Source organism: Lutra lutra, chromosome 17, assembly GCF_902655055.1.
Source record: "Lutra lutra chromosome 17, mLutLut1.2, whole genome shotgun sequence".
Lineage (NCBI taxonomy): Eukaryota > Metazoa > Chordata > Mammalia > Carnivora > Mustelidae > Lutra > Lutra lutra.
In genome coordinates this window covers 37,820,492-37,831,231 of record NC_062294.1, presented here as the reverse complement: position 1 = coordinate 37,831,231, position 10,740 = coordinate 37,820,492, and positions in this window count along the sequence as shown.

Here is a 10,740-nt window from a genome sequence, read left to right as displayed (position 1 = left end):
CCTCTTCTCCAGCTCTGGTTGGCGGTGCTCCTCTGTGGGTGTGCACTTCTGCGTGGATGTCTCATGGGACCTGACAGCCTGGTCCTCTCCAAAGCCTGGTGTCCTGTGAACCTGGGAGTTCTCTCTGGCTTAGCAACTGGCCTGACTTCCCTGCAGCCCAGCTGGAGAGATCACAGCGCCTTTCTCTCCCTTGCCCCCAGGAGGGAGGGAGCGGCTTGTGATTTGACCCTTGAGATGTCTCTCAGATCACCTGCTTCTCTTCACCTCCACGGCAGCCATCCCCATCCCGTCCTGATCTCTGCCACCCCTTGCTGGTTGATGCCGAGGCGTCCCCTAGCCCCTGGCCCTAGCACTCGCTTCCCATGGGGAGGAAGCCCAGTGAAGCGTTGCTGGGGCTCTCTGCTGAAGCGTGGTCCTTCTGGTGGTCCCTCAGGCTCTGTGGCTGCTGGCCTCCATCAGTCCTGAGAGGTGTTGCCCCTGGGGACCAAGAGGGCCTGCCAGGCCCGTCAGGATGTCCAAATTCTTCGCCCTCCTCCATATAATCATCATTACCTTGAACAAACATTCCTTGAACAAACAAATGAGTGAAGGCATAAATGCATTTACGCCCTAGGAGAGAGTACCTAGTGTCATTCTCCTCTTGCAGATGAAAGTCTGAGCTGTGGCGCAATTTAGTAATAACATAATCAAAGGACCTGGTACTGGTACGAGGTGGAGTCTGGGCAAAGCCTGTTCTGCCAGCCACCAGAGGCCACCAGGACCCCTCACTCAGGTGCCCGTGGTCTCTCCCATCTTCCTTGCCTGTCAGGGGATTTCCTCTCATAGCATCTCAAGTTGGGGGCTGTGTAGACACAGCTACTGGGTTAGTCAGTGCAGACTCTAGTGAGCAACTGGGTAATTATTTCCAAAAATATTGACTTGTAATGTGAAGAAAGCTCTTCTCCATGCCACCCGTCAGCAGAAAATTGCCTTTGGTATTAACATTTCATCAACCGCATAATGTGAATTGATGTAAATGCATAATTAGATATAATAGCCTGGGAAAATTCACTCTTATTTATAAAATTGGGCTTGTTAAATTAAAATGGGAGCTAACGATTTCCATCTCACTCTTAAAACATGTCCGAGGCTTTGCCTGCCTTGCTTTGCAGAAGCCCTTTATCAGTGGGTGCCTGGGTACACGGGCAGCTTTGTAGGGAGACTCCGAAGAAGGGGACCCTCTGAGGAGGCGTGGACGCCACCTGTCCAAAAGGTGGCTCACTAGTATCATAAACGGGTATCTTAAAAACATTTTAATCAACATGCAACAAAGGACAAGCCCTGAGGAGAGAAGGCTTGGTGACACTATCCTTAGCCCTCATTCTTCTTGTAGGACAGGGGCTAGACCCCGTCCTGCCAGAGTCTGAGGATGTCGTGGGGGATGGGAAAGGTGCCCGGTGTGCAGGTGCGGTGAACACAGCAATGGGCTCCACGAGTGTGGAGAGCTTGCAGAGGGCAGTGGGCAGAGAAACCTCCTCATCCCCGTTGATACTTTTCATTCATTCAACAACCGCTCAGTTAGCATCTCCCACCCGTGCCAGACCCTGTGCCGGGTGCTGGGTATCCAGAGAGGGAGAAGGTATGATTTCTGATCATTTGGAGCTCACCCCATAGGTGGGAGGGCAGGGATTTAAACATGTCTTTATTTTGGTGGCAAGTGACAGAAAAACCATTCACACCATGTAAAACAAACAAGAAACAAATCTATTGATTCGCATAACTCAAATAGATTTCAGGCACAGCTTGATCCAGGGACTCAAATGAATCAGTCAGCATGCTTGTTCTAGCTGTTTCTCCCCCTTTCTCTTCATGCTAGCCTCATTCTCTCCACTCTTGCAGACTGCAGCTACCCTTCCCCAACCCCCCCCCCCCCATTGCGGGAAAGGGCGATACCGGCATGCTGTTCACATTTATAGGGAATAGCTGATTTTAAAGAAAAAAAAACCTACAACTCTTACCATATGGAGATAATCGCTTCCCTCACACCCTGTGCTTACAGGGGGTGTGGGGCTGACTCCACTTCTCAGCTTCGGAGATGTGAACGTGACTCAGATCTTGTCAGTTGGAACACTCGGACCCCCGTCTGTGGAAACGAGCTCAGGGACGCACAGGGTCCTGGCGAGATGTAACGTCCATGCCGCAAGGAGGAGTCTGGCCAGAATCATCAGGAAGGTAGCATGCTCTGGTCCCCACGGTGGTGGGCTCTGTGGTAGCCAGAGCCATCCCTGACCCTTTCGGGAGAAACCAGAGCTGACCCATAGAAAGATGATCTTACGATGTTGTTCATGTCCCTGGCTCAGCCAGGCCTGGAGAGAGGTGCACCCCCATGCTCCTCACTTTCATGGCCAGTCCCTTCCTTTTCTGTTTGACGCTCCAGGACTCCAGTTTTCTGTCAGCTACGACTGGAAGAGTCCTGGCACTATCTGTCCAGGTCTTTCTCCCCGACTGAAAATCACTCCCCAAATAGCGATTCATAGTTGTTTTTAATAAGGCCCAGTCCCCTTCTAGAAGCTCCCCACGATGTGCTCATGGTTTCCTCTTCCAACCCTGTTGTTACACTGTCGGTCCCTCTTCTGTGCCGACTGTGCCCTCCTGGGAGGGTGGATCTCTGTGCTCTGTCGCTGAGCCTGGAAGGGCCTGGCACTCATGAAGGTCGTCTGAACTGTCTTCACCCAGACCTGGAACCTGCAGTAAAGTCCCCAGGGGGATAAGCCTGCCCTGGGCTGCCCTGGGGAGTGTGTGTGTGTGTGTGTGTGTGTGTGTGTGTGTGTGTGTAAGAAGGAACTGGTATCAGAATGTGTGGATGTCTTAGGATTCCTTATTTCTAAAGAATAAGGTATATGATTAATGATAAGACCCAAGGAGGAAGAGACCAAAAAAATGATCTACCTTGGACAATTTTCGTCAGTTTTCAGAGGGAGGGCTCGGAAGTCCGTCATATTCTGTGACGGTGCTCTGGGGCTCCCAGGACAGAGTTTGTCCTAACTCGGCAATCAGCGCCATCTTGGGGGCCTTCTTGGGGCCTCGGGGTTCACACACGTGCCTGGTTGCCCGCGGTACTCCCTGGAGCGTGCTGGTCTACCTGCCAAACAGAGGCAGGGTACTGCTGCAGTGCCATTCAGACCATGTGTCCTGTGTCCTCTGTCCTGGGTCCTGCTTCCTCTTCATGCAGGGCGACCAGCCTTCCCAAGGAAATGGTCCACCCCCTTCCCTGCAGGATCATAGGAAAAATGCTCCAACTCCCCCTTTACAGTGGAGAGCATGGGGCCAGAGTGGGAAAGGACTGGCCCAGGTCACACAGGGGTCAGGACCAGAGGCCGGGCCTCAGGGTCCAGCCAGGGCCCAGACTAGGAAGTTTGTTCAAGAGCCCTTGCTGCCTTCCCCTTCCTGGCCCCACCTGGCCCACTCCAGACCACAGAGGGGACCTTGAGGAGGGGTGTTTACAGCCCTGCCTGGGCCTCCCGTGGCCCCTTTCCTCCTCCTCCTTCCCCTCCCCCAGGGGACACAGGTCCCCTTTTCATTTGGGAAGAAAGCTGCCCGCTTGTCTCCAGGAACAGCTGGGCCTTGTCCCCTCAGCTGCGGCTTAGCGCCTGCCGCGGGCCGCACAATTCCGGCTGTGTCCTGGGGAGCCAGGGGCCAACGGAAGCGCCTTGGCTCAGGCCCAGGAGCCGTGGGGGGCATTAGTCCTGTGGGGCTGGAGGCAGGCCCCAGGGAGCCCATTTCTCCAGGGCATCTGCTTTCTCCCACAGCCCCGCCTATAGGACCCACACTGGCAGAGGAGGGGGCTCTGAGCCTCCTTGGAAGGGATGCTGAAGGCCTGTTCCTTTCTCACTGGCCTCCTTGCTCTCAGGGGACGTGAGCAGCAGATGAAAGCAGCTATGGATTTGCTCCGCTGTTGGTCCCCTCCTCTGAGCTCAAGGCCCGCAGTGGGCTGGACGCTCTTCCGCAGGGCACAAAGGAGGAGAACAGGGAGAAACAGCTGGGCCAGGGACAGGTTCTCAGCCTGGGCCCCAGTGGTGGGTTCTCAGTCACTGGGGCCCAGGGTGGGTGGTGGGTCCCACCCGCAGCTCCAAGGGGCTGGGCAGTTCCTGCCACGGTGCTCCTGTCAGGGGCAGAAGCGCTCATGTTCCTCGCCAGCCAGCCTGCTTTGTCTCCCTCTGAGATGCAGGGCCCCCTGGGAGCCCCCGCTCTGACCCCAGGTTCCCCACAACTCACCATCGCCCCATCGATGGAGGGTTTGCTCTGAACCTGCTCTTGGACCAAATGCTCCACAAGCACCTCCTCACTCCCGTCATGGGGAGGTGGGGGGCATGAGCTCTAATTGTTCTCATTTTGCGCGGGTTCTGCACGCACAAATTGAGGACAATCCCGAGACTAAGGATGGTCAGGTAACTTGCCCAAGGCTACACAGCGGGCCAACCTAGATCTTTCTCGACCCAGAGCCTTTGCTTAGAACCAGTAGGCTCCGCGGCTTCTCTGGGCTTTGGCTCCGGCTGCTGATTCTTTTGTCTGTAGAGCTGTTCCCTCTTCAGATGACAGCATTTATTGAGTTCTTACCCTGTGTGTATTCACAGTCTTACATTCTGGAACGGGGGTCAGAGAAGGAATATGTGGCTGAGAGAGAAGAAAGCATGTAGTGCTCACTGTTATGCAAAGCGTCTAACCGGAAGGGTAATGCCTGGCCGTGATGGGGGTGCCTTTAGCAGGCCAGTCAGTGAAGGCTGCTCAGAGGACTGCGATCTGAAGGACGAGACGGGGACGAGCTATGAAGAAGCCGCACAAAGTCATGCTGGGCAGAGGAAAGAGCTGGCAAAGGCCCTGGGGCAGGGGAAGGTGTGGAGTGGACTGTGAGTCTGGAACGACAGGCGTGGGCATGGAAGGGAGCATAGGAACACTCCCAGGAATGAGGGAGAGCCACCCTGTGGCTTATATCACTAGGCTCTATTGTCCTTTCTGGACTTTGGGTCCATAACTAGCTCCCTGCTGTGCAGGTATCAAAGCGAGACATGAGTCTTGGCAACAGGCAGGGATCTCTACTCAAGCAGTCAGAGGACCGACATGGGAAGGATTGTTGTGCAGTATTTGGTCTCTTAGAGCAGAATCAGTCCTGTTGTGGGAGATGGGTTTTGGGTGTGTTTAGCAGTCACAGATATTCAGGGATGAAAAGAGTCCCCCTGGTAGGTGGTGAGCTGCCTGTCACCGGTTGAGTCCAAGGGGAGCTATGCTTGGAGTCAGAATCCAGTAGACCAGCCAGCCTTTGGTGATGGAGCAGGGGTCTTGAGTACTGAAGGGGGTGCGACTAGCCCACATGGAGGTCTTTCTTTGTGGTCTCTGTACTGCCCGAGTGTGGGAGGATGTCGACACTGGACAGGGTGCTCGCTTCCTCTGGCCATGGGCTTCTGCGTGGCTGGGGTCCGATTGCAGAGCTGGCTCTGAGCTCCGGGCTGGAATGCGCCTGGTGCTTGGTAAATTTTGTCACTTGATTGATTTCATCCTGGCCCCAGAGGGAAGTGCAGGGAAGATTTCTTGATTTGAGAAGACCAAATTAGGAACAGATGTCTTTTCTAGCTATTAATAGGCGGTTGGGGAACAATGGGGCTTCTTTTTAAAGGAGCCCACAGTGTGCGGGTTGCTGCTGTCCATTTGAATGTTTTGTGTTAGAGCAATTCATAATTGGTGGCAGTTGGGGAGTCACTTGCAGGGAATGACTGAGCCTCCCCCGCCTCCCGTGCTCAATTCTGTTCGTGAGCCAGAGGGTCCAAACTTAACCTCTTCCCCAAACTGTTCTAGTTCCTAGTAAGGGCCCAGAACACCCCATGGTTCTGATAAAGGGGTACAGCCCAGAACGATTTTCCAGAGGAGGGGGAGTGGGACGCACAAGACATGCACAGGTCAGCCCCAGTCATCTTTTCACTCTTCAATAGAGAAGTCTGGGCTCTGGCTTTTAGGCAAATGAATATAAACCACTGTGAAAGCTATTAGTAGCATTATTCACAATCACAATTGTTGAAAATTAAAATTGTCCATTACTGTGTGTGTGTGTGCTTTCTCTCCCAATTGCAATTTCAAAACTAACATCACTTAGCTCATTAAAAATAATACTAGTGAGGAAAATGCTTTTCTTCTTAAAGAAAATTCCTTAATATTTTGCTGTAATGTATTCCTCCGAATAAAGTAAAGTTAATTATGATGCAGACGAGAGAATTATCTGACTCGATTTAACTCAGTAGATTGAGTCTCTGTCCCCGTCCTGCTGTGCACACCGACCCCGGAGGAGGATTGTACTCTGGGGCAAGCGCTGCTTCTTGGGCATGTAGCTTCACAAGCTCAAGGAGACAGGCAGGAGCCCATCGGGGTCACCCAGCACCCCTTGGTGGCTCGTGGACATTTCTGAATGAAGCCTGGACTTGTCCACTAGGACTAAGCCCTAGTGGGGGTCCACCATCTCTGCGCACTTGGGGGTACTCTCAGCACTCTGGAAGTGCCTGCTTGGGGAGTGTGTCTACCACCAGTGGTGTGTGTTTCCCTGGCTCATTCACAGTGGGTCCACATACCAGCAGGATCTTAACCTTTGTACCTGCAACTCTGCCTCCATGTCCTTCTAGCCATGGAGAACATGCCTGCACAGACAGGAGACAACACCCCCAGAAGCAGCCTTCAGCAGTGATGACAGGACCCTAGCTTCACGTCTTGTGGGTGGGGCTGCTCTGTGGTGTGCTCTGCAGTGTCACAGGGTGCCCGGCAGGTGGCCTCATCCTGCACTGTTCCTTCCCAGCCCTCTCATAGACACCTGGAGCTTAAACTCTATCTCAGGATTGGCTCCCAGGGGTGGGGAGTGTTAGAGTAGCAGACAGGATGGAGGACAGCTTGTAGGGCATGGTCAGGGGGCCCGACGAGGGTCTGCCTCTGCACACCTGTTTTCCTGCAGGAGTTATCTGCCCTCAGCCCAGTGCCAGGGCTGGGCAATGTCTGGTGATTTGAAGGGCACAAAGGATGCATCCCTGCATCCCTGCAGGCTTCTTCCTCTGCGCCCATTCATCACAGTGCCTGGTACGCTGCTATGGACTGAGTGTATCCCCCCCCCCGTTTCATCATCAGTCCCATCAGATTAGGACTCTAGTCCTTATAAAAAGAGGAGGAGTGATCTCCACTCCCTCCCCACACACCCACGCACAGAATGGATGTCATGTGAACACACGGAGTTGGTAGCCTCCTGCAAGCCCAGAAAGGAGCCTTCAGCCTGAAACCTGCCTGCTGGCACCTTGATCTTGGACATCTGGCCTCCAGAACTGTGTGAAGGTAAATGTCCGTTTCTAAGCCACCCCGATCTGTGGTATTTCGTTATGGCAACCTCAGCCAGCAAAGGCACACACTCATCGAGGCGACTGTGTTCCTCTGCGGCCAAAGCTTTGAGCGCCCTGTTCAGAGCACATCTGTCTGGAGAGGGGAGCCTCTGCCTCACCACCCCCTCTCCACTGCCTGCCAGCTTCTCTGCGGTTTGGGTTGAAGCCAGGAAAAGCCCCCATTCAGATATTAAGGGTAAACAACCCTCACACAGGGTTAGCTCTTGCCAGTGTAGGAGCCCCGATGAAAAGGGGCTTCTAAATGTGCCTGGCAAGGGCATCCTTCACTCTGCTGGAATGCCAGGTCTGCCTCTTCTGTAACATCAGCATCCTTCCTCTTCGGGGATCTCGAACCCTCCGTCAAGCATGTGGCTCCTGGAAGGAGGTGAGGCTACTGCTGGCGGGGTCGGGGGATCCAAGCCAGGGAATCAGCAGAGCCAAGGGAGGGGCCCCACTTCGCATGACCACTTCTAACCCTAGGAAGCTGGGAACTGTGAGCCCTGGTGCGGTGGTGGCCACCATCCAGCCATAGCGAGGAAACGTGTGTGACAGCATGCTGCTCACGTGGGGAGAGCTGGAGAGGACAGAGGGAGAGAGAATCCTGACAACCCCACTTGTTGTCTGGCCCTGCTGGACCCCAGTCTTCCTGGGGCTTGACTACTGAGCCCATAAACTCCCCTGCTCTGTCTTGGATGGTTCCTGCCACTTGTCACCAAGTGTTCTGACTGCCATGCCCAAACGAAGGCATACTTGTCCAGCCACGGAAGCCCCGCTCATTGTAAACATCATGACTGACTGCAGATCTGCAGAATGTCCTCTGGCAGACCTGCCATGATTCGACTGTGCAGTGAATGCCCCTTACCACCGAATATCTCTGACCAAAAGTGGTCCCCAATCCAGCCAAGAGACCAAGGTAGTCCCCAGGAAACCGGACTAAAGAGAGAATGCAAAGGACAAGAGCTGTGGCCCCTTCAGTTGCCATGGGGCACCATGTCAGAGGAAGTGGTGTGGTGGTGAGCTGTCAGCTCGCTGTTCGTGGCACCCACTCAGCACCCTCTGGGAGAAGACACCTGACCTGAGCAGAGGGAGGAGTTGGGACAGTGGGTGGAGTGCTCTGGGCACTGGGCCAGCAAACCTCCCTGGTGTCCAGGGCCATGGAGAGCACAGAGCTGTGTACGGCGTGGCCTGCAACAGTGGACGGCGGTGGTGATAGGCAGTGATAAGAAAAACCCGTGGGCCAGACTTCTCCAGACTGCAAGCCTGCCATTTCTCCCCGTTCACACACATGTCGTCATCAGACCTTATGTCGAGGCCGTGGGCCACCATGGAGGTAAGACGGACGCAAGTGGCCATGATGCCAGGTAGGAAGGGAACCTGCTCAGAAGGCTCTGAAGTCTCCAGGGACCCCAGGGCTGGAGTGGCCCCATGCACAGATGTCCACCTGAGTTGACATTTGGCTCTATGATGTGGCCAATAGATGGCTGACTCAGTGGTCACAGCGTGTCCTGCGCCTGGACTTCCAGAGCCACCTTGGCCCATTTCTCAAGCCCACACTGCATGGGAGTCTGCCTAGGGAGTCTGTGAAGCCGCCTTCCCAGCCATGCCCTCTGCCCAAGTAGTGCGCCTGCTCAGCCAGCCTTCTCAAAAGCTTTGGCCTCTTAAGAGCCTTTGGAGACCATGTTATCAGTCCCCTGCCTCTGGACAGGTGAATGCTTCTGGGCTGACGGGCAGTCCCAGTGACCAACCTCACTGACTTGTTCCCAATCTCCACTTAGTTCACTGAGGAAGTCCCTCTTGCTATGCAGCCACAGTGTTAGAAACTTGTGTTTGGGCTGAGGCTTTTAGAGAAGAAAAAATCACCCGGAAATGGCTCCATCTTATTACCTTTGTTTTTTTTAACAGCCAAAGTATGTCTTTTGACCAAAAAGGAATCATTTTACTTCCCACCATTCTCTGCCTGTGCAGGGGTTCTGGCTCCCGAATCTGCTTGCGTCAGGCCTCTCTGATGTCTGGAATCTCGAGGTGTTTCCTGGAGACAGATGGCATTGATTTCGCATTTGTTCCACCATCCCTGTCTCTCTCAAAATATTAACATCAGCTTTTGACATGGAGCTCCTGAAAAATATCAGAAACAACTTGATCTGTGACTTCATAAAATATTTGATAACATGTTAGACAAGGGGGATGTTTTAAAGAAGACACTAATTTTCAAGCAATTGGAGAATTTTGAAGAATACCCAAATTGTTGCTATTTTTTGCATATAATCTTCTTGCCTCTTCTTGTAGCTGATATTTTGACAACTTGTGTTTTAGTAACTTCAGTATGAGAGGCCAAATTCGACCAGCTTTCGTGTAGCAGCACAGGGAAGAGCTCTGGGCCAGGAGTCCGCAGGTGAGGCTCTCGGTGACCTTGTGCAAGTCACTTCCGCTCTTTGGGCCTTAGTTGCTCCATTGCTGACGTGCAGGGCAGGATCCCTTTCCTAGTGATGTCCCAGGTGCCTGCATGCATGACTTATAGTTTTCCAAGGGGAGAGTTGATTAACTCCCTTGCTTGCATGCTCTCTCTTTCTCTTTCTCCCTGTGGACAAAGAAGGTCCCTGGACCTCATTGAACTTGAACATCTGAGTGGCTGTCCTTATCACACAAACAGATAATGAGGCAGGCCCCATGGCCCAGCAGAAGAGGTCCCCCAGGACCTCCTGCTCAGTCCTCACAGAGTCCCAGGGCTGATTGCTAGGGAAGATGGGCTTATTTGCATAGCCCTCCAGTTCCCAGTCACCTGGAGTGTCACACCCAGATCTTAGCTATAGCAATTGGTTCTCAATTCCAATAAAATGGATTGTGACACTCATCGCGACACAAGGACTCCATGGGAAACCCCATTTCAGAAATGGACAGTTAGGGTCCAGGTTGAATTCAGCCTGGAACTCAGGAGGGGAGAGCGAGTCTTCCTCCCCTGGGACCCTGTCCCCAGACTCTACAGCATGACCCTCTGTCAATTCTTCTGCTCGGGGAAACTGAAAAATGCCATGCCTAGTGCAGACCCTTGAGGAAGGAAATTGGCTTGGACAGAGACATTTAGCGCTAGTTACAAGGTCAGGCTACTCTAACTGACAGAGATTGCACACAGTGGTCTGATGTCCTGAATGCCCAGCCCTGGGCCAGATGGCCTCTTCTTTCTCTTGTTTAGAGGCATGATCCAAAAGAATGTGAGCACGGTGCAGCAGGGACCCTCCAGCCTTAGGTTCCTTGAACCCAGAGGCAAGAATAGTGCTGGGCACACAGAATATGCTTCCTTCAATCGCTCATCCATCTGTTACTCAGTTCCGAACACTGGGCCGGGCTGCGATGTGGGCTG